Source organism: Euleptes europaea, chromosome 6 (genome assembly GCF_029931775.1).
Source record: "Euleptes europaea isolate rEulEur1 chromosome 6, rEulEur1.hap1, whole genome shotgun sequence".
Lineage (NCBI taxonomy): Eukaryota > Metazoa > Chordata > Lepidosauria > Squamata > Sphaerodactylidae > Euleptes > Euleptes europaea.
In genome coordinates, this window is record NC_079317.1 from 8,011,305 (window position 1) to 8,034,621 (window position 23,317).

A 23,317-nucleotide genomic window follows, 5' to 3' on the forward strand; every position below is an offset into this window, starting at 1 on the left:
CCCAGCGGGGCTTCTAGTTGGTCACTGGAGATCTGATTTTATCAGGGGGCAGCTGCTACCACAGTGTTGGTTTTATTTTCTGTCTCTTCTTTTCCCAGGGTATTTTTAAACATTACCCCTCTTTTCCACTGTACTTGCGGAGGAAGGCAATGATAAACCACCTCTGCTTTGCACTTGCTTTAAAAGCCACTTGCCAGGGGTCACTATAAGTCGGTTGTGAATTGACAACAGTTACGCATGTATATTCAGGTGACTCTAAGATGCGGTTCTGAATTAAGTCCACCAACATGAACACATGAAGCTGCCTTCTACTGAATCAGACCCTTGGTCCATCAAAGTCAATATTGTCTACTCAGACTGGTAATGGCTCTCCAGGGTCTCAGGCTGAGGTCTTTCACATCACCTACTTGCTTGGTTCCTTTAACTGGAGATGCTGGGGATTGAACCTGGGACCTTCTGCATATCAAGCAGATGCTCTACCGCTGAGCCACAGCACATCCACTGCACTGTGCACTGGTGACACCCTACTACACAAGGTCTTTGTCTGCCTCTGCCCTTTGCAGAGTGCAGCAAAGATGGGTGTTATGATTCAACTGCCAAGGTCCCCTGGGTGTGGAGTAGCAATTAACCCTCCTGTCACCCAAAGCAATTTAGTGTCGATTTCAAAGAGGGCCCCATTGGAGAAAGTAAAAGTTCACTTTGAACGTGTTCAGGGGTACAACAGCTCATGATACTAAACTAGAGCCCCAGATGCTTTTAATTCATCATGGTTTTACCAGGGTCGTAGAAGTCACCAGGTCAGGACTTTGTTGGAGCAACGACTACTATTCTTCATGAGCTCTCCTTGGTCCTGAAAACCTCTTGCATTGACTTGAAGACTAGTTTCCACTACCTGGTACTTGCTTTCTAATCATTGCTAAGTTTAGACTTAGGCCCATTATCACCATGCTCCTACATGGCTATTTACTTCAGATCTTGCCTAGCATACTGTGGACTTTTGTGCCTACCAAGGAGGGTCAGAGCAGTAGAAGAAGTAATCTTACATAGCCTCAGTAGCATTATAACCATGGTTCTGACTCTGGGGGCCTCCTAAGTCCTGGATGTTTACAATTTAGATGAATGTTGAAGTCAACAAGGGAAAATAATTTTGTTTTTCAGGGGAGGGGGGAAGGCAGTTTATGCAGAGAACTAAAATATGCAACTTGGACTTATCAGATCTAAATTTTATATACTGCTTTAAGGACATCCTTATTTCTATTCCTTGGCTCAGTCATCAACCAAAAGGGAGACTGCAACCAAGAAACAGATTGAGACTGAGAAGGGCTGCCACGAAGGAACTAGAAAAGATCCTTAAAGGATCCTTACAGATGTGTCGCTGGCTACCAAGGTCATTCATACTATAATATTTTCTATTGCTATGTATGGGTGTGAAAGTTGGACAATAAAGAAAGCTGGCTGGAAGAAAGTAGATTCATTTGAAATGTGGTGCTGGAGGAGAGTTTTAAGGATACTGTAGACTGCCAAAAAGACAAATTAGCGCGTTCTAGATCAAATCAAGCCTGAACTCTCCGTAGAAGCTAAAATGACCAAACCTTTGTCCTTTGGTCACAAGCCAATGTTTGTGACCAAACAAAAATGAGCAAACCGATTGCCCTTTGGTCACAAACAACACTCACTGGAAGAGACAACAATGCTAGGAAAAGTCGAAGGCAGCAGGAAAAGAGAAAGACCCAACATGAGATGGATTGACTTAATAAAGGAAGCCACGGCCTGCAGTTTGCAAAACCTGAACAAGGCTGTTAACAACAGGATGATTGGGGGGCCATTAATCAGAAGTGACTTGAAAGCTCTTAATACACACACACAAGGACATGAGAGTTTTTGGTAGTGACACAGCATTGCCTGTTCTTTTTCACCTGTAATCCAAGGAAATACAGATATACCCAATGTTAAAGTGGCGAGGGGAAGGCACTCTGTGCATGCTCAGAAGCAGTTTCTTTCTTTGAACTATATAGTATCTCTGATGGAGGGAAAGCGGAAGCTCCTTTCCGTCATGCTGGGTCCAGCAGCTAAAGTCCCCTTCCTCACATGAACACATGAAGCTGCTTTATACTGAATCAGACCCTCAGTCCATCAAAGTCAGAATTGTCTACTCAGACCGGCAGTGGCTCTCCAGGGTCTCAGGCAGAGGTCTTTCACATCACCTACTTGCCTGGTCCCTTGAACTGGAGATGCCGGGGATTGAACCTGGGATTGAACAAATCCAGTTCCCCTCCCCAAACCCTGCCCGCCTCAGACTCTGCTCCCAAAATATCCAGGTATTTCCCCACCCAGAGATGGCAACCCTACTTTTCCAGCCCACCCTCTGCCCCTGAAGATTATAACCTTATTATAACGATAGAAAGTGCTAGAAATTGGAGTGGGTTTGGGGTACAGTAGAGAGATACAAAACCACACTGGGAATACAAAAATTCAAGGTTGGGGCGGGGGGGGGGGGGAGGCGGGTGAACAAATTTGAAACTGGCTCCTGCTTAGCAGATCAGTGAATCCTGAAACGAGGGGGGGGGCAGAAGCTAATTATATGGAAATATTTCTATTTGTGCGTTTCACTGGCAGGCAGAGCGGGGTGTGCAACTAATATCGACACAAATGACAAGAATATTAAGTTTTCCGTCCCTTTCCCGGAGCCCGGTTACCTTCGCTCAGCAGGCGTTCCCGTCCGACTTCCCTATTAAGGTGAGAACGGAATCCAACTCATTAACGGCCTTCGTTTTAGATATGATAAGACTTTAGTGGCTGGCGTTAATTAAACTACAAAACAACTCCTCTCGCTGTGATTTGCATTCCAAGTTGGAGCAATTAATTCGCTCACTTAAACTGATCAAGATTTAATTACCATCACTCTGAGCAATTACTCCATAATTAAAGTAATTTGGTTCTTTCCACTCGCTGACATTGTCATGGAACAGCCATTCAGGGTACCCAAAGAAGTGATAATTAACTTAAAGAATAGCTCGAGGCAGTTTTTCGGCAGATATTTTCTCTCTTCTCTCGTTCGGGGATGCTTCCGAAGGACCGCTTGGCAGCGCGTTGCCGTGGAGGTGATGTCAACACCTCTCTGCAACAGGCCCCGTTCTCACTTTGGTGGTAAACTAGGGTTGCCAGCAGGGTTGCCAACAGCCAGGTAGTAGCTGGAGATCTCCAGCTATTACACATAGTTGGTTGCTCCCCATGTGGACTGAGATGGTAGACTGCAGATCCGAGATGACTAAATAAGAACATCAGAAGAGCCCTGCTGGACCAGACCAGTGGTCCAGCTAGGCCAGCATCCTGTCTCACACAGTAGTCAGGCAGTTCCTCTAGAGGTCCAACAACAGGTCACAGAGGCTGAGACCTTCATTAGAACATAAGAAGAGCTCTGCTGGATCAGACCAGTGGTCCAACTAGTCCAGCCTCATGTCTCACACAGTGGCCAACCAGTTCCTCTAGAGGTCCAACCACAGGGCATAGAGGCCGAGGCCTTCATTAGAACATTAGAAGAGCTCTGCTGGATCAGACCAGTGGTCCAACTAGTCCAGCCTCATGTCTCACACAGTGGCCAACCAGTTCCTCTGGAGGTCCAACAACAGGGCACAGAGGCCTTCACTAGAAGACCATTAGAACATCAGAAGAGCCCTGCTATATCAGACCAGAACCAAGGGGTTGAAATTAAATCAAAAGGGTTTCCCTCTAGACATTAGGAAGAATTTTCTAACAGAGCGGTTCCTCAGTGGAACAGGCTTCCTCGGGAGGTGGTGAGCTCGCCTTACCTAGAGGTTTTTAAGAAGAGGTTAGATGGCCATCTGTCAGCAATGCTGATTCTATGACCATAGGCAGATCATGAGAGGGAGGGCACCTTGGCCATCTTCTGGTCACTAGGGGTGTGGGGGGGGGTAGTTGTGAATTTCCTGCATTGTAGGGGGTTGGACTAGATGACCCTGGTGATCCCTTCCAACTCTATGATTCTATGATACCATCTAGTCCAGCATCCCGTCTCACACAGTGGCTAGCCAGTTGCCCAGAAGGACCAACAAACAGAGTATAGAGGCCAGTGTCTTCCCTGATATTTATTTATTTATTTATTGTTTCAATTTAATACCCCACTCTCCCCGGCCGAGACCTATCTCAGAGCAGCTTACAGGGGAATAAAACCCATTTAATCGATAAAACATTTTAAAACAGCATTTAAAATAGCCCTAAAAGTCTAAAACCAATCCTAAAACTACTTTGGCACCTCTAATTGTAAAAAAGCCTCCTAGGTCTGGGTGTCCTTGGTTTACTAGCTCTGAATATAGTTTGGCGAGGGTAGCTGTGTTCGTTGGCACTGGCAGTAGAAGAGCCAATTGCTTTTGAAGCCTCCTGGGCACCCATTGCGACGTACCAAGCGTGGTTTTAAAATGGGCACCAGACATTACAGGGATATATTGACATATTAAAGGGATGCGAGTCGAAAAGACTTTCTTCTCAAGGTGGATCTTTTAACGTGGTTTCAAGATAGAAATCTGGACACGGGCTTGTACCCCACCTAGGGTTGCCAACCTTTAGGAACTAGCAGGAGATCTCCTGTTACTACAACTGATCTCCAACTGATAGAGATCAGTTTACCTGGAGAAAAATGGCCGCCTTGGCAATTGGACTCTATGGCATCGAAGTCCCTCCCCTCCCCAAACCCCACCCTCCTCAAGCTCCGCCCAAAAACCTTCCGCCGGTGGTGAAGAGGGACCTGGCAACCCTAATCTCAGCTCTCTTCTCAGCCAATTTGGAAGCCTTTCTCCAGTGGAGCAGTGGGACACAGGCAGATCGGAGGCTTAGTACGGGCAGCAGACCAGGGTTGATCTTGTCTACTCTGATTAGTTGTGGCTCTCCAGGGTCTCAGGCAGGGGTCATTTATATCCCCTGCTACATGGTCTTTTTAAATGGAGATGCTGTGGGTTGAACCTGGAACCTGTACGCAAAGCAGATGCTCTACCACAGAGCCCTGGGTCCTCCAAGTCCAGAGGCAGTATATCTTTGAATACCAGTTGCTGGAAGGCAAGCCACAGGAGAGGGCCCCAGCTTGTGGACTTAGAATCATAGAATCGTGGAATCGGAAGGGACCACAAAGGTCATCTAGTCCAACCCGCTGCACGATGCACAAAATTCACAACTACCTCCCCCCGCACACCCCCAGTGACCCCTACTCCATGCCCAGAAGATGGCCAAGATGCCCTCCCTCTCATGATCTCTCTGAGGTCATAGAATCAGCATTGCTGATTTCTGGGATGCTAGACTCAACAGGCCTTTGGCCTGATCTGGCAAACTCCTTCTTCCCTCGATTTGTCTGTCTGAACACGGAGCATGATGGATTCCTGTTCCGAACGGATGTTTTCACAGCGTGGCTTCCGAACGGCGCACCCCAAGCCTTGATAGTATTAAGCGAGGATAATTTTAAGTATGCAAGACGTCAGAGCCATGATAAGTCTAATGGATGAAATAAAGTAATTAAAAGTGAATAATAGCCAATGTGGAATCTCTCAGTGGGGAACACTTTGTCGTGGGAGATGCAAACTCTTCGGGAGGTCTGTGCAAACATCCAGTCTCCCCTCCTTCCCCTTTTCTTTGTGTTTGTTTAAAGGGGAGGCCTGCAGGCAAAGATCTCTTGTTGCCTGGGCAAAGTTTTACCCTGCCTGCTTCACGGTTTTTTAAAGGCCTGCACAAGAGACAGCGTGGTGTAGTGGTTAAGAGCGGTGATTTGGAGAGGTGGAGTCTGATCTGGAGAACCGGGTTTGATTCCCCGCTCCTCCACCTGAGCGGCGGAGGCTAATCTGGTGAGCTGGATTTGTTTCCCCGCTCTTCCACACGAAGCCAGCTGGGTGACCTTGGGCTAGTCGCACTCTCTCAGCCTCACCTACCTCACAGGGTGACTGTTGAGGGGAGGGGGAAGGAAGGTGATTGTAAGCTAGTTAGGTTCTTCCTTAAGTGGTACAGAAAGTCGGCATATAAAAACCAACTCTTCTTCTTCTACTGTGAACATTCGGGAAGTATAACTATCAGGGGCACTGAAATATGGGTTATGGCATTTTTTCTTTGGATCGGGAGTCATAGCCCATGAGGAGGACCTAGGAAGCCAGTGGGCAGGGGCCCACATAGGGTTGCCATCTCCAGGTTGGGAAATTCCTGGAGATTTGGGGTGGAGGCTGGGAGGGTGGAGTTTGGGGAAGGGCAAGCCTCAGGGTGGTATAATGCGATAAAGCCCACACTCCAAAGTGGCTGTTTCCTCCAGGAGGACCAATCTCTGTAGTCTGGAGATCAGTTGTAATTCCAGGTGATCTCCAGCCCCCACCTGGAGCTTGATAACCCTAGGGCCCAGGTTTGCCAAAGGAGGCTTGTTAGTAGCAAGTGACATCATCTACTGCCTGGTCCTTTTTAACTGGAGATGCCGTGGATTGAACCTGGGACCTTCTACATGCCAAGCAGATGTTCTACCACTCAGTCAGGATGTGACGGTGAACAAATAAGGTTGCCAACTCCAGGTTGGGAAGTCCTCAAAATTTGGGGGTGGAGCCTGGGGAGGGGTTAGGGAAGGGGAGGGACTTCAGCGGGGTATAATGCCATACAGCTAGGTTTGCCAATCTCCAGGTGGTGCCTGGAGATCTCCCGCTATGACAAGTGACCTCCAGGTGGGAGAGAACAGTCCCCTGGAGAAAATGGCCGCGTTGGCCATTGGACTCTATGGCACTGAAGTCCCTGCCCTCTCCAAATCCTGCCCTCCTCAGGCTCCTCCCCCAAATCTCCAGGTATTTCCCAACCCAGAGCTGGCAACCCTACATACCGTCCACCCTCCAAAGCAGCCATTTTCTCCAGGGGAGCTGATCAGTGTAGTCTGGAGATCAGTTGTAATTCTGGGAGATCCCCAGGCCCACCTGGAGGCTGGCAACCCTATGAACAAAAGGAAATGAACCTCGTATTTCAGAACTGCCCCAACCGCACCCCTTGAAAAAAAGTTTCATCCTCACGCACCAGTCGAATGTTCATTCATCCCAACCCAGCGCACCTAAATGCCATTAATTCATGGCGATTAATAACATTAATGCCTTGAAAAACGAGATTAAAAGCAAGCGCCCCCGGGTAGGCCTAATCCGCCGCTGCGAAGGCACCAATCTGGAAAGAGCAACACAATACTCTGCGAGCGAGTCAAACGCAGGCTGCCAGACCCAGACAAATGCCTGCAGACAACACAGGTTGTTTCCGACAAATACTTAAATGCTAATCTGCCAAACTTTGTCTTCTTTTTTTTTATTAGCGACACGTCTCTAACTGGGCTAACCTTTCTTAGCTCAGCGGTCTTGCGTGTGAGGGTGCGAGAGACAGACCAAGACAGCTCCTAGCGATAAAAAGATAAAAGTGTTCAAAGTAGTTCAAAACGGCACTTCAGACCTCTTTTGGCACCTTTGCAATCTCCTTTTCTAGCCCAAAGCTGGGGTGGCGTTAGGGTTGCCAGCTCCGGGTTGGGAACTACCTGGAGATTTGTGGGGTGGAGCCTGAGGAGGGCGGGGTTTGGGGAGGGGAGGGACTTCAACGCCATAGAGTCCAATTGCCCAAGTGGCCATTTTCTCCAGGTGAACTGATCTCTATCGGCTGGAGATCAGTTGTAATAGCGGGAGAACTCCAGCTAGTACCTGGAAGTTGGAGAACCAAGACAGCACAGAAACAATATATGCAATGCTTAATTTTATAAGTGAATAAAGTGCAAAAGTGACAATAAATATATACAATATAATACAACAAGATACAGGTAAGTAGTATATCTCAATCCAGCATATCCAGGACTTGGAAACCTCTCAAGTCCATTCAGATGTAAGTCCAATATGTCCAGTAATTATATAGGAAGAATATTTCCTTCGTTTTTTCCATAGTACCTGGAAGTTGGCAACCCTATGAACCCATTTCAATTGGCTGGAGATCAGTTGTAATAGCAGGAGATCTCCAGCTACCACCTGAAGGTTTGCTCTGGGGGGCACCAAATTCAGAATGATTAAGAAAAGGAGAACACAGGAAAGAGCCCTGCTGGGTCAAACCTGTGGTCTATCTAGTTGAGCATCCTGTTTCCAGGAAGATGCGATTTTCCTCCAGATCAGGTTTTGCAGGATCCTGGATAGGCTGGCCCCTTAATGAACAGCGTGGCCACTTTCTCATCACCAGCGACTCTTTTATGCGGCATCGATAGACAGTTCTTTTTTCCCAAAATGATTGTATGAACATAATCGGTCTGGGCCTATCCCTTTTTCCCCAGCCAAATTCATAAAATGGATCTTTCTTTTAGAAAAGCAAGGCTAAAGATTCCCCCCCCCCTTTTTCCCCTCTTAAAATCCCAGTAGAAATAGCTCATTCCCTGCCTCATAGCGTCTGGCTGCGTCTCACTCTTGCACTAATGTTAATCCTTTGTTAATGGACACTTTCCCCTAAGCCTGCCGAGATCCGAGTCACTTTGCAGTCTACTTCCGGCAGATTGCATTACTTGCAGCTCTTTGTTTTCGTTATTTGGAGATTTGAGGATTTGGTCAGTTACATTTAGACGGATTCTCTCCGAGCTGGGCCCTCGGCGCACGTGGTTGCGTGTGATCCTGGCGCAGCAGACGTCTCAAGCAGGAAAACATTTCTATTCCCCCAGATGAGAACGCCAAGGCTGAAACAGCCATCTCCCCTCGAGTAGTCCTTGGTCCAAATTTTGCCTGTCCAAAGAACCAGCATGGTGTAGTGGTTAAGAGCAGTGGTTTGGAGAGGTGGATTCTAATCTGGAGACCCGGGTTTGATTCCCCCACTCCTCCACAAGAGCGGCAGATACTAATCTGGTGAATCCGGGTTGGTTTCCCCGCTCCTCCACATGAAGCCAGCTGGGTGACCTTGGGCTAGTCACAGCTCTCTCAGCCCCACCTACCTCACAGGGTGTCTGTTGTGGGGAGGGAAAGGGATGGTGATTGTAAGCCGGTTTGATTCTCCCTTAAGTGTTGGAGAAAGTCGGCATATAAAAACCAACTCTTCTTCTTCTTAGACACACTGTTCTCTCAGCCCCGCCCATTTATGTGATTGGTCAAAGATTGTCCGGTGAGTGTGGATCTGAACCAGGATCTCCTCATTCCTAATTAGACACACTAACCACTACACAACACAGTCATTTTATACACTTTTTCTTCAACTTATCCACAACCTTAGCTTTTGTGTGTGTTAAGTGCCGTCAAGTCGCTTCCGACTCATGGCGACCCTATGAATCAATGTCCTCCAAAACGTTCTATCTTTGACAGCCTTGCTCAGATCTTGCAAACTGAGGGCTGTGGCTTCCTTTATTGAGTCAATCCATCCCTTTTTTGGTCTTCCTCTTTTCCTGCTGCCTTCAACTTTTCCTAGCACGATTGTTTTTTCCAGTGATTCTTGTCTTCTCGTAATGTGACCAAAGTACAACAGCCTCAGTTGAGTCATTTTAGTTTCTAGGGCAGTGATGGCAAACCTTTTAGAAACCGAGTGCCCAAACTGCAACCCAAAACCCACTTACTTATCGCAAAGTGCCAACATGGCAATTTAACCTGAATACTGAGGTTTCCTCCCAGCTCTGCAAGGGGGGGTTTTCAAAGCCCCCACCGCCCCAGGGAAGGGGGGGAGTCCAGGAAAGGGGGGGTCCAGGGAAGGGGCGGCGGCGGAGCCCTTCAAAGGGAGTCCAGGGAGGGGGGAGTCCAGGGAAGGGGGGGCGGCGGAGCCCTTCAAAGCCGGGTGGCGGGGAGTCCAGGGAAGGGGGGGCTTTGAACGGCTCTGCGCTCCCTTCAAAGCCCCCGCCGCCCCCGCGAGTGCCCACCGAGAGGGCTCGACGTGCCAGACTTGGCGCGCGTGCCATAGGTTCACCAACACAGTTCTAGGGTCAGTTCAGGCTTGATTTGATCTAGAACCCACTGGTTTGTTTTTTGGCGGTCCACAGTATCCGTAACACTCTCCTCCAACACCACATTTCAAAGGAATCTCTTCCTATCCGTTTTTTTCATTTTCCATCTTTCACACCCATACACAGTAACAGGGAATACGATGGTATGAATTAACTTGATCATGGTGACACATCCTTACACTTCAGAACCTTTTCTAGCTCCTTCATGGCTGCCTCCCCAGTCTCAATCTCCATCTGATTTCTTGGCTGCAGTCTCCCTTTTGGTTGATGATGGATCCTTAGCATTTAGAATATGCAATGTGTACTTTTTGTATAGAACAAATGTGTGCTTTTTATACTGCAAATCTCACTCCCGAATCAAAAGCTACATTTGTCTCCTGAATCAAAGGCTCATTTTTATAGTTTACATTAGCAAGGTTCTTATTATCTTTTACCAGTTTGCATAAGCTGGTCCTCTACCAACCAAATCACCTTATTTGGGAATATATGGTTTAATATTACTACACAGAGGAAGGTAAAGGTAAAGATCCCCTGTGCAAGCACCGGGTCATTCCTGACCCATGGGGTGACGTCACATCCCAACGTTTCCTAGGCAGACTTTTGTTTTACGGGGTGGTTTGCCAGTGCCTTTCCCAGTCATCTTCCCTTTACCCCCAGCAATCCGGGCCCTCATTTTACCGACCTCGGAAGGATGGAAGGCTGAGTCAACCTTGAGCCGGCTACCTGAAACCGACTCCCGTCGGGATCGAACTCAGGTCATGAGCAGAGCTTTTGACTGCAGTACTGCAGCTTAACACTCTGCGCCACGGGGCTCCTAACACAGAGGAAGGCACTGGCACTTAGTCTCTTGCCTTGTAAACCCTACGAGATCGCCATGAGTCGGCTGAGACTTGATTGCACTTTACACACGTACGCATTTCAAACTAGGTACATAGCAGAAATCTGTACACCTAATTGATATAGTTATAGCATTAAGAAAGTGCACTCACCACATTTGGATGCGATGTACTGCCTTCTATCTCAGAGCGAGCTCAGGGAAAACTCAACTTGCTGCAGAGAGTACTGTGCACAGCACCAATTGGCTGGGGACCAGTGAGTCACTAACCCCACTCACCTTTGAACAAAAATATTCCATTTTCAAAAGGGGGGGTGTATGTGGGCCCTGACGTGGATCACCCAGGCTAGGCCAATCTCATCAGAGCTCAAAAGCTAACCGTGTCAACCCTGGATGGGAGACCGCCAAGGAAGTCCAGGGTCACTGCGCAGAGGCAGGCAATGGCAAACCACCTCTGAATGTCTCTTGCCTTGAAAACTTTACGAAGTTGTGATAAGTTGGCTGTGTGCAGTGCCGGATTTACGTATAAGCTAAACAAGCTATAGCTTAGGGCCCCACTCCCTTGGGGCCCCCCAAAAAAATTTAAAGGAAAAAAATACATATTTTGTTATGTGCAAATGGCTTTAGATACCTATTAGGTCCATAAATTACCATATAGCATATATTCGACACAAAAAACAGCGACAATTTGTTGTTGACAAAGGACAGCTGGGCATATAAAGGGCCCCATTACCTTCAATAGCTTAGGGCCTCAACAAACCTAAATCCGGCCCTGGCTGTGTGCTATGGTTAGCACTTGGATTTGAAACCACCAAGGAAGTCCAGGGTTGCTGCTACGCAGGGGCAGGCAACGGCAAACCACCTCTGAATGTCTCTTGCCTGGCACACCTTACAGCAGTGGTTCCCAAAGTGGGCAGTACCACCCCCTGAGGGGGCGGTGGGATTACCTAGGGGGGCACTAAGAGGCAGGGGGTGCCAGAGGTGGGCCCCTTCAACTGTGTTGTTTACTAATTTACAATAGATCAAACTATGGCACCGTGCTGGCAAATTTGGTGGAAACTATCAAGATTTTTTTCCAGACTTTGAAGAGCTGGTCCCGCTTAATCAAGTTCATCAGTTCCTTCCTTCTCTTTCCTTTCCCAGTTCCTTCCTTTCTTTCTGTCCCTCCCCCACTCTTCCTTCCATCCTTCCTCTCTTTCATCCTTTCTTCCCCAGTTCCTTCCTTCTCTTTCCTTTCCCAGTTCCTTCCTTCCTTCCTCTTTCTTTCTCCATCACTCCCCCCTTTCTTTCTTCCTTCTTTCCTTTCCCAGTTCCTTCCTTCCTTTCTCCATTCCTCCCCCCTCCCTTCCTCTACTAGCGTTTGCTATTCTTTCTCTTTTCGGTTCTACATATTCATGCAAACAATCTTTTTCAAGCATGAACCTTATCAAGAGTAAATTGAGAAGTCGTCTTATTGATGAGAACCTGGAATCATGCCTAAAATTAAAAACTACAACATACAAACCTGATTTACCCAAACTTTCCAAGGAGATGCAAGGCCATTGTTCACATTAAGTGTTTGTCAGTCATTGTCATGATTTAATTTTATGGATACCTTACTTACAATTTAAGTTTTATCAATAAATAAGATCATTATTAAGTATGATATCAAGTTTTATTCAGTGTACCTATAGTTTAATTAAGACTTAAAACTGTAATTAAAGTTTATTAAGTTAATAAACAGTGTGCCTACCTATATAGTTTAAGTTTAAGAAATTTGGCTCTCAAAAGAAATCTCAATGGTTGTACTGTTGATATTTGAGTTTGCCGACCACTGGTCTAGAAGTATATCTTAGGAAAGGGCATTCTCCTTCCCGACATCTCCCGTTCTCCTTCACCCTTGCTACAAAACCAAATGCCACTGTTTGGTTCCCTCTAGTGGTAAATGTTAAGCACTGTCCAAGCAACTTATCCCAAATCCTCGTAGGTATGCAGATCTCCCCATTTGCAAAAGTGATTTCTTGCAGCGTTGATTCCAGAGGAGGCAGAATAATAATGAAAATGCATAAGATAATAGCAAATTATCCGCTGAATCTACTGTGTGATAGGTTCATTGAACACATGAAGCTGCCTTATCCTGAATCAGACCCTTGGTCCATCAAAGTCAGTATTGTCTACTCAGACCAGCAGCGGCTCTCCAGGGTCTTAGGCGGAGGTCTTTCACATCATCTACTTTCCTAGTCCCTTTAACTGGAGATGCCGGGGATTGAACCTGGGACCTTCTGCATGCCAAGCAGATGCTCTACCACTGAGCCACAGCCCCCAAATCTTCAGGCTTTTGCCTGAGACCCTGGAGACCTGCTGCCAGTCAGAGTAGACAATACTGAGCTTGATATTTCAATGGAGTGATTCAGCACAAGTCAGCTTCACGTGTGTTCTGATGCAGAGAGAGAAAGGTCTTTTATTAGGGTTGCCAGGTCCTCCAGATCAGAGTCCACCACTCCAATCCACCGCTCTTAACCACTAAACCCGCCCTCCTCAGGCTCCACCCCAAAAATCTCCCACCGGTGGCGAAGAGGAACCTGGCAACCTTACTCTCCCGCTATTACAAGTGATCTCCAGCCGATAGAGATCAGTTCCCCAGCAGAAAATGGCCGCTTGGGCAATTGGACTCTATGGCCCTCCCCTCCCCAAACCCCACCTTCCTCAGGCTCCACCCCAAAAGCCTCAAGCCGGTGGCGGAGAGGGGCCTGGCAACCCTACCATAGTATGAGGGAGAGGTGGAGGAGGAGGGTGCTGTTTACCCCTCTCCCCTCTCCCTTCTCCACTCTCCACTTGGGGCCTTGGGAAGAAAGAGGGCTTTGCGGGACGATCAGCAAGAGACAACAGGGGGCTCGATGACCTAGTTCACCTTGTCGCTGGATGGGTCCTACTCAAACCCCTTCCCCACCAGCGCTTCGGCTCCCACCAGCCGCCACCTTCCCCCCTGCTACGGAGCAGCCCGGCACAATGGGCAACCAGCCCCGTGACCAGGGCTTCAAGGCTGAGAATGTCAGGTGCGGGGGAGCAGTTATCAGGTGAGGGCTGGTGTGATTGGGCCCTGGTCATGGACTCGGGAGGGACTCGGGAGTGGCTGTGGCTCAGTGGTAGAGCATCTGCTTGGTAGGCAGAAGGTCCCCGGTTCAATCCCGGGCGTCTCCAGTTAAAAGAATCAGGTTGTGAGTGGTAGGGAAGACCTCTGCCCGAGACCCTGGAAAGCCGCTGCCATTCAGAGTAGGCAATACTGACCTCGATAAAAGGGTCTGACTCAACAGGAAGCAGCTCCACGCAGCTTCCCTGTGACTTCTGAACTGGCCATTTAGAATTTGAAATTGTCATCCCAGATGTTTGCTGGAAGACTGCGGCTGGTTATGGGGGGCGGGAAAGGTGGCGGAACGAGTGCGAGGGACCTCTGCTCTTTTCAGGTAGTCCTGAGATGCTCTGGGGCTCTCATTGTTCTCTTCGTTTGTCCTTTGCAAGGTTTTGCGCTTGCTTTTTTTTTTTTTTTTTTACCAAAAAAAGTGTTAAACCTCACGCAACAATCATTTCAACTACACAAGTTTGGCTATTCAAATTACTTTTTTTTCCCCTTCCAAAAAGTACTTTAAAATGCATTAAGTTATTAATTGCCTGCTGGCTCTTTAATCAAATGGGGAAATTGACATAGCCAGAGGCATGTGTCTTTTTGTGGAAAGGAAATTTATTTAAGAAGAAACAGCAGCTCTTACTGCTTAATTTAAACTGGGGAAACTGTGGAAAATCAACTGCTATGGAAAATTAATAAAACATTTCCAGCTGCAAACAGTGACTAATTGCACAAGACGGAGGCTGTCTGGAATTAATAACTTGCAATCTTCTGTGTGAAGAACCCCCCACCGGTTCAATTTACGGGGAGATTAAATTACTTCTAAGTTTGCCATATTAAAACAGAACATGAATCAAATGTTACTGAAAGCACATCTATTATTTACTGTCTGTGATATGGATATAATTATTTCCAAACAACCACAATGTAACGTGACCGGTAATATTTAAATGACTCTCCAGCGAACGGAGCGTATGCCGCCACGGGTCCGGGAGAAAGAAGCGCTCCGAATGGACCACCGGAGATTTTTCGTCTGCCTGCCCTAGTGGCCGATGTCAACTTTGGGAGTGGTTGTGACAGTTGTTACTTGAGCAGTCATAAAGATACAGCTCACACTACGGCCAAACCAAGGGGTATATTTGTGTGTTGTGTGTTATGTGAGAGCCAACATGGCGTAGTAGTTAAGAGCGGCGGATTCTAATCTGGAGAACTGGGTTCGATTCCCCACTCCTCCACGTGAAGCCTGCTGGGTGGCCTTGGTCTGGTCACAGTTCTCTCCGAACTCTCTCAGCCCCACCTACCTCACAAGGTGTCTGTTGTGGGGACAGGAAGAGAAGGAAATTGCAAACTGGTTTGATTCTCCCTAAAAGGTAGAGAAAATCGGCATATAAAAACCAACTCTCCTTCTTCTTCTGTGTGCTGTCATGTTGCTTCCAACTTATGGCAACCCTATGAATGAATGACCTCCTAAATGTCCTATCTAGGGTTGCCCACCACCAGGTAATCACCAGACTACTATATCTCCAAAATCATAAATATGTCATCAAAGTCGCATGCGACACGATATTACAAATGTTTCCAAATCCAACCACTTAGGGCATGTTAACATAGAAATGATTCTATTCCATGCAGTATAAGGTAAGTATCCAGTTATTTTGACATATCATAAGTACATTCTCATGTATAATCTAAATAAAATCTACCAGAGACCTGTTAAGAAATATGAAGATAAGCACCGGGTCATTCCTGACCCATGGGGTGATGTCACATCCCAACGTTTCCAAGGCAGACTTTGTTTACGGGGTGGTTTGCCAGTGCCTTCCCCAGTCGTCTTCCCTTTACCCCCAGCAAGCTGGGTCCTTGTTTTACCGACCTCGGAAGGATGGAAGGCTGAGTCAACCTTGAGCCGGCTACCTGAAACCGACTTCCGTTGGGATTGAACTCAGGTCATGAGCAGAGCTTGGACTGCAGTACTGCAGCTTTACCACTCTGCGCCACGGGGCTCCTTGTGAAATGTGTACAACTAAGTAATAAAATTAGAGTACAAAATTACAGAAACCATGCAATATTCTAATGTAAACAAGCAAAGCAATGAAAATGGCCAACATTTTTACTGACATTAACTGTGCCCCATTTCTAGGGTTTTGCCTACCTCCAGCTGGGGGCTGGAGATCTCCCAAAATTACAACGCATCTCTGGACTACAGATATCAGTTCCTCTGAAGAAAATAGCAGCTTCAAACTGCAAGCTATATGATATCACATCCCTGCTCCCTCCCCTCTAGGGTTCCCAACCACCAGGTATTAGCTAGAGATCTCCTGCTATTACAACTGATCTCCAGCCAATAGAGATCAGTTCCCCTGGAGAAAATGGCCGCTTTGGCAATTGGACTCTACGGCATCAAAGTCCCTCCCCTCCTCAAACCCTGCCCTCCTCTGGTTCTGCCCCAAAAACCTCCCACCGGTGGCGAAGAGGGACCTGTCAACCCTACTCCCCTCCCCAAACTCCTTCCTGCCAGGCAATGCTCCCAAATCTCCAGGAATTTTGCAAGCCAAAGTTGGCAACCCTATCCTATTCCCTTTATAAACAGGCCCTCCTGAACCATTCTGTTATAGCAACTATGAGGTCAGGCCGCACCACGGGTTGGGAAATCATTTCTTTGTCGCCGTAACGAAGCGCGCAGCATTTAATTGTGGCGGCCCTTCTGCCCTCTCCAAACGGGCAACCTTTAGCCCTTCAGCTAACAGATCAGAGCCCCTCGAGTAATTATATTACCTGGGTAATTAAATAGACATTTAGAAGCTTTATAGATCCTGGCCTCGTCGCTTAAAGGAATTAGCTAGGCTTTGGTTTCGGACGCTCCTCTAGGAAAGATGGGATCTAATTACTTAATCAACAGACAGAAGCTGCTCTCATGGTTATCTTTTGAACCTGCTTGCTGGTCGAATAGAATACAGCACTGTCTGATAATACTGATTGACTATTGGTAAGCACCGAAGTTGGCATGTTCCAATGCATTATATTTATGTATATGTATGTTAGTTTATACTCGTCTTGTATTTAGTCACATTAAGTACATTCCTTGCATGCCCTTATTTTCTTCAGGCTGAAGAAGCACAAGCGAAACGTGATAATATCTAGAATTCACATTCTAGCGATTTTCCCTCCTGCACTACGGCTACGTGTAACATTTATATCATTTTGGCTATTTTTATTTTGCAATAATGAACTCAATACATCTGAAACGTCCTTTTTCGTACTGCGCATGACTGTTCTCTTCCGGAATTTGGACTTACCTTCCACAACTCCATTGTGCATGTCTGCCATCACTCCAATTACTGGATTATGTCTATATCCGTACTGCGCATGACCAATTTACCGGACTGTTGAAATTGACTTTCCACTGCGGTTTTCTTACCTCTGTCTCTTTAAAAATAACCATAAGATTGTGTTTGTGTTTATATGTAGTTTATTCAACTGCATAATGTATTGAATTTGCGCCGTATGTACAGTTTAGTATAATACAACTTTTGGTGTGCTTTGCATACTTTTTCGATTATATCATTGTATTTCTATATATAGAGCTCGCGCTGTTTTTCCCTGCTATAAGGAGGAAGGCCTCAGGCAGCAGATTTGGGGTGGGGGCAACCTCCCATCCTACCTGCTGCCACCCAGCCACCCAAATGCCACCCCAAGTGAGAACTAGATGAAATAATCTCCCTTCCCACCTCAATCCCTCTGGCCTCTTTAAAAAGTGTGGTTACCTGTTGCCAAAATGGAGGCCAGAGCCAGCGTGGCGTAGTGGTTAGGAGTGGCGAACTCTAATCTGGAGAACTGGGTTTGATTCCCCACTCCTCCACATGAGCAACAGACTCTAATCTGGAGAACAGGGTAGGTTTCCCCACTCCTCCACATGAAGCCAACTAGGTGACCTCTCTCCAAACTCTCTCAGCCCCACCTCCCTCACAGGATGTCTGTTGTGGGGAGAGGAAAGGAAGGAGATTGTAAGCCAGTTTGATTCTCCTTAAAAGATAAAGTCAGCATATAAAAACAACTCTTCTTCTTCTTCGTCGTCTCTTGGGAGAAGAATTAACCTGGCTACCCCCTAGGAGCTAGGGGTTGTGGAGGGCTGCAACATCATCTGCACCACTTTGTTGCTTCCAGGGACAACCCAGAAGTGAGGTAAGGTATTTCTAGGAATCGCCGGAAGCTCCATGGTTTAGATATGACAACGGCATTGTTTTTGTTTTAATTCTCCCACTGCTGCGTTGAGTGGTGGCAGGCAACTAACGCTGGCAACCCTAGGGGGTGGGGACTGCAAAAACTGACATCATGTGACACTCTAGGAACTCCCCAAATCTCTATGGTTTCTACCATAGAGATTTGGGAAATTCCCAGAACATCGCACACAACACCATGACATCACTTCCAGATATGAACCTTGAACTGATATAATGTCATCACATGATACCTCCATTCCCATTTTGCTCCATCAAACAACAGTGGGATTCCAGAGGCCATGAGTGGGTGGTTGCCCTCCATAGTGGGCAACCTTGCAACACTATTCAAGAAGTCCCAAGGGACACCCGTAGCTTCCTATTGTTTAAAGACAGCGGAGAAGGTGGAACGACGAGGAGAGTGGTCATCTCCTGGACAAGGGTGGTGGAAGCCATATTGAGGTGTGGGGCAGAGTGGTGGAAACATTACATCATCTTCTCTAAGCAGAAGTGCTGGTCAGGCTCTACTTCTAAAATTGCCAGAGAACACTTTGTTCCTCTGCCTGTGGTTCTAGCAACTTCTCAATCTTCTCTTCTGGAAAAGTTTTAGTAGATTTGGACAAAGTAACCTCTACCCTGCACGTGGGCTCGCACACACACATGCATACTGGTCTAGGTTTGCCAGCTCTGCATTGGGAAATACCTGGAGATTTTGAAGGTGGAACCTGAGGAGGGAGGGATTTGGGGAGGAGGAAGGACTTCAGTGGGGTATAATGCCATAGAGTCCACCGTCCAAAGTGGTTTGCCATTACAGGCCTCTGCGTGGGCTGAGAGAGTTCAGAGAGAACTATGACTGGCCCAAGGTCACCCAGCAGGCTTCATGGTAAAGAGTGGGGAATCGAACCCGGTTCTCCAGATTAGAGTCCACTGCTCTTGACCACAATACCACTCTGGCTCGAATTCGAGTATAGGGTATAAGCTTACATAAGGAAAATTCGGGTGGCCTTTAAGGTGCTCATGGACTCAAGTTTTGTTCTGCTACTACAGACTACCTACCTAAAACCACACCAGGTACAATTTTATAAAATCTCTATCATTTCTCCCCTATCAGGGTCAATCAATCAATCTTTATTAAAAACAGTCATAGACCAGCACAGCTCTTCACAATTTACCACTAAAACCCTTAGTATTAAACTCTACCCACAAGTTTATAAAAATAGTTTTTAAAAAGTTGTTTGCACTCTTTGCAAACTATATATAAAAGGTAAATGTCCTCTGTGCAAGCACCGGGTCATTCCTGACACATGGGGTGATGTCACATCCCGACGTTTTCTAGGCAGACTTTGTTTACGGGGTGGGTTTGCCAGTGCCTTCCCCAGTCGTCTTCCCTTTACCCCCATAAAGCTGGGTACTCATTTGACCGACCTCGGAAGGATGGAAGGCTGAGTCAACCTTGAGCCGGCTGCCTGAAACCGACTTCTGTTGGGATTGAACTCAGGTCGTGAGCAGAGTTTGGACTGCAGTACTGCAGCTTACCACTCTGCGCCACGGGACTCCTAAAACTATATATACTACCCTTTTACATTATTGACCCAACGATGTTCTCAGCAGCGTCTGACGGATTCTACAGGCCGCTGCACAAAACCTAGCCGTTCCTACCGTAACCTGTGGATTTTCGTTTATGAGCAACATTTTAGTATACTCCTGACTTGTATGGCTGGGATGCCGACTAAGCTAGGGGGAGATAAACTTAGAACGAACCTCTTGATATAGTGGACAGCCCAGTAGAACGTGCTCTGTTGTTTCAATTTCCTTTAGAGCACAGGGACACACCCTCTCCTCCAGAGTCTTTTTAAACAAAAAAAATTGTTTTAGAAAAGACAATAGGAACGCAAAAGAGCACAACTTTGAAAGCCGGCTGTGTGACACTTGAAGGGGGTGCATAATCCACACATAATCCATGCACAGGTGCCAAACGCATGAAAAAGTCATCGCAATCCACGGCTGCGTTTGCCGGCTAGTTTCTTGCTGCTGCGGATTCCACTGAGGTGAAGCCGGAGAATGGCAGAACGGCATTTAAAAAAAATTAAACCAACCCGCAAGGGAAAACAGCACAAGCTCTCGCGCAGAGCCTTTAAACCCAAAGTTTAAACCCCTGGGAGATCTTTGGGGCTCAAAAATAAAGAAACAAGTGTCCTGCCTCCTCATCCAACAACAGCAGTTTGAAAGGCCCCAAGGGGTGTGCCCCGAAGCTACCCCGAACTACCAATTTCCCCCTTTGTTTCAGCCAGGAGGGGAAAAAATCCACTTTTGAAGCCTACCCCCCTCCCACATGTTCCAAGGGGAATGTCTGTCGTTTAATCCGGTTTAGCCTTTAATACCTGACCTGGATCAATCGCGTTGCTAAGATCACACAGGCTTCATGCCGACCGGAGCGCTAGCCTGGAGGAACGTTTCCCTTTCTCTGCCCCTGGTATCCCTGGTGCCGAAATCTGCCGAATAATCCGCCTCTGAACGTCGAGGGCATTGTTGGCTTTGAACGAACAACCTGCCCTTTCGATGGGGAGAGGGCGGGAAAACCTATCCGAAATATCAAGCGGCTTTAAGCAGAGTTCCAGCAATCTTAGCCGGGTTTTTAATTTCTGCTTCCGGTTAAAATAGCAGCGGGATTGTCGGCGTCTTCTCCTGGGCCTTGCGGCGAAAGGCCTCCTCGCTTTGGAACCATTTTTCAAACGCAGACTATGAATCAGAGTTGGAATGAGGGGTCGGCCCTTTCAGTAGGGTTGCCAGTTCCGGGTTGGGAAATACCTGGAGATTTGGGGGGCAGAGCCTGAGGAGGGCCGGGTTTGGGGAGGGGAGGGACTTCAATGACATAGAGTCCAATTGCCAAAGCAGCCATTTTCTTTAGGTGGACTGATCTCTATCGGATGGAGATCAGTTGTAATAGCGGGAGATCTCCAGCCACCACCTGGAGGTTATACAAAAACAATGTAATGAAAGTATCAAAACAAAGCACAGCACTAGACAAGGTTATGACAAATGCAATTTTATAGAGCACATAAAGAGAATACTATCTAACACCTAACTAATATACTATCTAAAGACACGCAACAAGTGAACAACATACAAGGTGGTACTGAATGGTATGTACAATATATACAGAAGGCTAAGTGTAGCCAATAATGATCCCACACGGAATTAGGCAGAAAACTTAAACAACTAAATTGTCCAGAGAGATCAGCCTCTCTTGGCAGCAGCAAGAACTCCCATGGAGTAGTATTCATTTTGACATAAGAACCTAAGAAAGGCCATGCTGGATCAAACCAAGGCCCATCAAGTCCAGCAGTCTCTTCACACAGTGGCCAACCAGGTGCCTCTAGGAAGCCCACAAGCAAGACGACTGCAGCAGCATTTATCCTGTCTGTGTGCTCCTCAGCAACTGATATAATAGGCATGCTCCTCTGATCCTGGAGAGGAGTATCAGTATGCATCATGACTACCCCCTCCATTGGTTCTCCTCTCCTTTAAGGAAAGAGGTTAGCCTAGGTTAGCATGAGCTGCTGCAATTTCCATTCCAGACTAAAACCTGCAGTCCAGGGGAGGTCAGCCCTTGGGGGGCCACCCCCCAGGAGCATTGGTGGGTGGGGAATGTGAAAATTGACATTTCACAACCTCATAATGTCATTTGTGGGTTCATACCCAGAAGCTACATCACTGTGTCATGGGACACTCTAGGAATTCCCCATTCTCTATGGTTTTTACTATAGAGATTTGTGAAATTCCTAGAGTGTCGTGCAATGTCAGTTCCCCCTGTCCCTCCCTTTTTGCTCCTGCCCCTCCATCAAGCGGGAGAGTGTGCGCAGAGGCAGGAGTGGGAAACCTGGCAACCTTACAGCAAGGAGAAAGGGGAGACAGTTGCCAGACCCTGCTAAAGTGCAGCTGGCAAAGGCCTGTGGCCCTCTGGTGTGATCTCCCTTTCCCTGATGAGGGAGACAGCAGGGCAAAATGTTTTCCCTGGTACCAGCAGTTTTTAAAGGAGACACTCTGCTGCTGCCTCCAGGTGGAAGGCTGGATGTGTGCACATCCCAGCCCCTGTGTCGGGTTGCCAGGTCCCTCTTCGCCACTGGCGGGAGGTTTTTGGAGAGGAGCCTGAGGGGGGCGGGGTTTGGGGAGGGGAGGGACTTGAATGTCATAGGGTCTTGTTACTAGGTGGGCAGCCTGACCCGCCCTGGTCATGGCAACCACACCAGAGACTCACTATACTGCCTATGTGGCAATGCCCGTCGCTTTGGCAAGCGTTCCTTTGCTTCGTGTAAGCCAGACTGTCCAGGACAAGAGACCGGGTCGCCCCTAAACAAGCCAGAGGGAAGCCATGATCCTGATTGTCTCCTGATCCAAAGAGAAGCCATGGAGCCGAGGCAAGAGCACCACGTAGCCTTCTCCTGCATTTCCACCCCCTCCCAACAGTTCAATCAGCAAAATATCCATTGCAATCTACATTAGCAGCTGGAGACGATTCCCACAGCTGCCACATCCTGGAAAGCCGAAATTCGCACCTTCATGAGACATCGCCATAAATCTCCAATAGATAAGAATCAGATTCCAGCCAGTCCCGAGGATGTACAAATCACTGGTGTCAGGATAGCATATAATATTGCCACATCACAAGAAGTCTTTGATCCCCATTGTTTTGAGAAGGAGCTATCTGGGGTAATCTCTTCCCCTACCCCCCCCCGGAAGCCACTCACCACCCCACCCCCAGAGTAAGGTATAATTGAATCCCCCAAAAGTCCTTAGCTCTCTCTCTCTTCCTCTCTCTCTGATACTGACTGTCACTCGGCCAGAGTGAGCAGCCATGCTGGAACATACAGGGGACTCCCCCTGCCCCCCTTTTTATTCCTCTCTGCCATGGAACTTGGACATCTTCTGGATTTGGTAATGTATTACCCCACCAACGACCTTAGAACCGTCTCTGTATATACCACCTTTTCTTTCTTAGGAATTTATGTATGTATGTATGCATCATTGAACGTTTGCTTACATAAAATCTCTGAATCCATTTGCCTCTGTCTTTATTCAGGGGTTACTGAAAACAACTCTGGTATACACTGGGCGTGATTCCGCTATATAAATAAATACTCTGTGATTTCCAACTGCTGCTATAATTCCCCAAGTTGAGGGAAGTTTGGGTAACAGTCCAATTGCCAAAGCGG